Consider the following 6,000-nt stretch of genomic DNA (forward strand, 5'->3'; position numbering starts at 1 on the left):
TGTGGGCAATCCCTTCGTTATGTCATTCTCAATTAAGCAGATAAAAGGCCTGGAGTTGATTTGAGGTGTGGTGCTTGCATTTGGAAAGTTTTGCTGTGAAGTAAACATGCGGTCAAAGGAGCTCTCTATGCAGGTGAAACAAGCCATCCTTAAGCTGCAAAAACAGAAAAAAAACCATCTGAGAAATTGCTACAATATTAGGAGTGGCAAAATCTACAGTTTGGTACATCCTGAGAAAGAAAGAAAGCACTGGTGAACTCATCAATGCAAAAAGACCTGGGCGCCCACGGAAGACAACAGTGGTGGATGATCGCAGAATCATCCCCATGGTGAAGAGAAACCCCTTCACAACAGCCAACCAAGTGAACAACACTCTCCGGGAGGTAGGCGTATCAATATCCAAATCTACCATAAAGAGAAGACTGCATGAAAGTAAATACAGAGGGTTCACTGCACGGTGCAAGCCACTCATAAGCATCAAGAATAAAAAGGCTAGACTGGACTTTGCTAAAAAAACATCTATAAAAGCCAGCACAGTTCTGGAAGAACATTCTTTGGACAGATGAAACCAAGATCAACCTCTACCAGAATGATGGAAACAGAAAAGTATGGTGAAGGGTGGTACAGCTCATGATCCAAAGCATACCACATCATCTGTAAAACACGGTGGAGGCAGTGTGATGGCTTGGGCATGCATGGCTGCCAGTGGCACTGGGTCACTAGTGTTTATTGATGATATGACACAGGACCGAAGCAGCCGAATGAATTCTGATGTATTCAGAGCCATACTGTGTGCTCAGATCCAGCCAAATGCAGCCAAACTGATTGGTCGTCGTTTCATACCACAGATGGACAATGACCCAAAACATAAAGCCAAAGCAACCCAGGAGTTAATTAAAGCAAAGAAGTGGAATATTCTTGAATGGCCAAGTCAGTCACCTGATCTCAACCCAATTGAGCATGCATTTCACTTGTTAAAGACTAAACTTCAGACAGAAAGGCCCACAAACAAACAGTAACTGAAAACCACCGCAGTGAAGGCCTGGCAGAGCATCAAAAAGGAGGAAACACAGCGTCTGGTGATGTCTATGAGTTCAAGACTTCAGGCAGTCATTGCCAACAAAGGGTGCTCAACCAAGTACTAGAAATGAACATTTTATTTACAATTATTTAATCTGTCCAATTACTTTTGGTCGCTTTAAAAAACAGGGTGGCACATGTTAAGGAGCTGAAACTCCTAAACCCTTCATCCAATTTTAATGTGGATACCCTCAAATGAAAGCTGAAAGTCTGAACTTCAACTGCATCTGTATTGTTTTGTTTAAAATTCATTGTGGTAATGTCTTGAACCAAAATTAGAAAAATGTTGTCTCTGTCCAAATATATATGGACCTAACTGTAGCTGCGCTCCTATGCAGTGACATTTTAGAACATCACTGCATAGCAGGGGCCGGACTGCTCGGACATTTACAGTCTATGAGTGGTCTGGAAACAGTAAAAAGAATTCATATCCTAATTTATCTCAATATAGAATCTTTCCATCATTAAAAAGTGACTTGCCTTATATTTACAAGTTCCTACTAATTTAATGAAATACTTTTTGTTTGAGGCCTATTTATATTGATTACTCATATAGAAATTTCTTAAGGCTGTTGATGTTTGTTTGTGGATGTTATTTATTTCTGTATGTTGGGTGAATTCTTAGATTAAGGATTAACTTGAGAAATAAAATAAAAAATAAAATAGTATTCTTGACCACATTTCATTCTAAACAGTCTTTGAAGTCATACAATACATTAGAAAAGAGCATAGTAGATTGCAATTATACCTCACACTATAAACTTTGGAATTCTGGCCTTCGCTTGAGAATTGTTGGGATATAAAAGTCAATGCTTTATATATTTATTTTAATAAAATGCCAAAGTTCAATAAAGAAGTAAAACTTACATTTTATGGGAAGTGCGGCCTTTGTGGATGAAGAGCGCAGCAGATGGCAGCTGTACATTATGTGTATAAAACAGCAGGCAGCTGTACAATGGTTTTCTATTCTTTCATTTTGGCAAAATATGTTTACCGAGCACAAGTTTTATGTGTTTAGCAATAAAAAGTTTATTTTATTAATGGAATTTTTTGAAGGAAGATTAAAATACAAAATAAACACAGCTATTTGTCATAGTGCAGTGCAAAACACAGAGACCAATTGAGGTTTTCCTACACCTGGGGTAAAATTTCAGTTTGGCGCCCCCTCCTATACACAGTGTAAGCGGTTTGATTAGGCAACATGTGATCGTTCATATGTGAATCTTTCTGATTCTCTAAATGTCAACAGCTCTTGCTTCATTGAGAGAAGCAGGATGAGAAGAGATGTGGCGCATAACTATAAGGGTATGTGAATGTGACATTTTTTAGTCGCCAATGTACCCACAGAGTTGTCCAAGATAAACATGTACCAGAGAAATGCCGGTTTATTTTTTCATTTGTATGTATAAAATAGTGAGTGGCTCCTAAGTGGAAGCCACCCAAGGAATCAACATGCCACTTCTTTCAACCACTTCCCGGCTATCAAATAGAGATGAGCGTTGTTCTACTCGAACTGTTCGCCAATCTCAAATTCGAGCTGTTTTGGGCGGTGTTCGAGCCGTTCGGCGAACACGAACAATTTGAGAAAAATTCGGCTGTTCGAGGTTATGTTCGATAACTGTTCGTGCACCAAAATCATAACTGGATTTTTTCTCAGTAATGATGAAAATTAATGTTAATACGCACTTTGAGTGTACAGCGGGGTGGGGGGAGGGGCAGGGGATGGATCTCTGCAGGATCAATGAAAATCTCCATTTTTTTTTCTCTTTCCCGCATTTACAGTGGGGAGGTGCAATCTGTCAGCCTATCAGCAGCGCACACACGGAGCGAAGTGCTTTTTTTCACACAAGCAAGGGCATGTGTCATTGGCAGTGTATGTCACATGTCCTTGCCCTATAAGACCAAGCCATTTTCCCCGTCGCCACCATTTTCTCACTGCTGCAGCTGCGTGTTAGACGGCACCGCTGTTGCTGTGTGCGCTATACCTTGTTAATTTCAAGCCAATTTTCGCACAAATCTACAGATATCTTGGGAGTAGGGAATAGTTGTGATTGCAGTCCTTTTAAGGACTAGGTTACAGCATTTCCTACGACTTTTATCAGGCAGGTCTGTGCTCTTAAATAGATAGATTGTGGGAGTAAAGACTAATTGTAATTGGAGTCCTTTTCAGGACTAGGTTACATCAGTTCCTATCAGTTTTTGCCAGGCAGGTCTGTGCCAGTGCTGTGCAAGTTTTTTTCACAGCTTTTGGCTGAATCTAGCAAAGCTAATCCTTTTTGGCCTATTGCAGAGTGTGTTAGTCAGTGGAGTAGCCTATCTGTGTTGCAAGATATACCACCTGTGTATAGAATACCAATTTTTTTACTGCACCTAGTGAAGTAAAATCTTTTGGGCATAGCATCATTCTATTAGTCCATCTATACTGACCTCCATCAGGTTGCAAATTGAATATAATTTTTTTCTGCATCTAGCTCTGAAAAAATATTGGGCTTCTAGCTGTGTGTGGGACTTGTTGTATTAGTCCATCTATACTGACCTCCATCAGGTTGCAAACTGAATATATTTTTTCTGCATCTACCTCTGAAAAAATATTGGGCTTCTAGCTGTGTGTGGGACTTGTTCTATTAATCCATCTATACAGACCTCCATCAGGTTGCAAACTGAATATATTTTTTTCTGCATCTACCTCTGAAAAAATATTGGGCTTCTAGCTGTGTGTGGGACTTGTTGTATTAGTCCATCTATACTGACCTCCATCAGGTTGCAAACTGAATATATTTTTTTCTGCATCTACCTCTGAAAAAATATTGGGCTTCTAGCTGTGTGTGGGACTTGTTCTATTAATCCATCTATACAGACCTCCATCAGGTTGCAAACTGAATATATTTTTTTCTGCATCTACCTCTGAAAAAATATTGGGCTTCTAGCTGTGTTTGGGACTTGCTGTATTAGTCCATCTATACTGACCTCCATCAGGTTGCAAACTGAATATATTTTTTTCTGCATCTACCTCTGAAAAAATATTGGGCTTCTAGCTGTGTGTGGTACTTGTTCTATTAATCCATCTATACAGACCTCCATCAGGTTGCAAACTGAATATATTTTTTTCTGCATCTACCTCTGAAAAAATATGTGGCCTTCTAGCAGTGTGTGGGACTTTCTCTATTAGTCCATCTATACTGACCTCCATCAGGTTGCAAACTGAATATAATTTTTTTCTGCATCTAGCTCTGAAAAAATATTTGGCCTTCTAGCAGTGTGTGGGACTTTCTCTATTAGTCCATCTATACTGACCTCCATCAGGTTGCAAATTAAAAATAATTTTTATCTGCATCTACAGTACCTCTGAAAAAATATTTGGGCTTCTAGCTGTGTGTGGGACTTGTTCTATTAGTAAATCTATACTGACCTCCATCAGGTTGCAAATTGAATATAATTTTTATCTGCATCTAGCTCTGAAAAAATATTTGGCCTTCTAGTAGTGTGTGGAACTTTCTCTATTAGTCCATCTATACTGACCTCCATCAGGTTGCAAATTGAATATAATTTTTATCTGCATCTAGCTCTGAAAAAATATTTGGCCTTCTAGTAGTGTGTGGAACTTTCTCTATTAGTCCATCTATACTGACCTCCATCAGGTTGCAAATTGAATATAATTTTTATCTGCATCTAGCTCTGAAAAAATATTTGGCCTTCTAGCAGTGTGTGGGACTTTCTCTATTAGTCCATCTATACTGACCTCCATCAGGTTGCAAATTAAAAATAATTTTTATCTGCATCTACCTCTGAAAAAATATTTGGGCTTCTAGCTGTGTGTGGGACTTGTTCTATTACTCCATCTATACTGGCCTCCATCAGGTTGCAAACTGAATATATTTTTTTCTGCATCTACGTCTGAAAAAATATTGGGCTTCTAGCTGTGTGTGGGACTTGTTGTATTAGTCCATCTATACTGACCTCCATCAGGTTGCAAATTAAAAATAATTTTTATCTGCATCTACAGTACCTCTGAAAAAATATTTGGGCTTCTAGCTGTGTGTGGGACTTGTTCTATTAGTCCATCTATACTGACCTCCATCAGGTTGCAAATTGAATATAATTTTTATCTGCATCTAGCTCTGAAAAAATATTTGGCCTTCTAGCAGTGTGTGGGACTTTCTCTATTAGTCCATCTATACTGACCTCCATCAGGTTGCAAACTGAATATATTTTTTTTCTGCATTTACCTCTGAAAAAATATTGGGCTTGTAGCTGTGTGTGGGACTTGTTCTATTAATCCATCTATACAGACCTCCATCATGTTGCAAACTGAATAAATTTTTTTTCTGCATCTACCTCTGAAAAAATATTTGGGCTTCTAGCTGTGTGTGGGACTTGTTCTATTAGTCCATCTATACTGACCTCCATCAGGTTGCAAATTGAATATAATTTTTTTCTGCATCTAACCCAGCCAATAGTTTTGGCCTAATACCACAGCTTGGCCACTCAGCTCTGCTCGGTTCCCATCCATTGTTTTTTTGTACAAACAACTCCAGAGTTGTGAATTAGTTAACCACCAAAATGAGTGGAAAAAGGCCTGCTGCTGGTGGAAAGGGGAATAGGCGTGTTGGGAAGGGGAAAAAAGGTTGTGTCCGTGGGGTAGGTGTTAAAGCAACAGTAGCATCTGCAGAAGAAAGACCATCTTCCAGCCAAACTAAAATGTCTACTTCTTTTAGCGGACAATGTGATAAGATCCCTTTCTTACGGCCACGCCAATCGCTACAAATTCCAGACGAGGCACAAAAACAGCAGGTGCTTCAACGGATATCAAGTGCTCCTTTAAGTGGGCTCTCCTCCACATCAACTTCAACATCACAAATACTCCAGTCCTCAAAGGTGTCACCCCAATCGCACTTGCTTCCTCACAGCTCCCAAATCTCC

The sequence above is a fragment of the Phyllobates terribilis genome, unplaced genomic scaffold (genome assembly GCF_046119375.1).
Source record: "Phyllobates terribilis strain yellow unplaced genomic scaffold, ASM4611937v1 Scaffold_1__5_contigs__length_1240528914, whole genome shotgun sequence".
NCBI lineage: Eukaryota > Metazoa > Chordata > Amphibia > Anura > Dendrobatidae > Phyllobates > Phyllobates terribilis.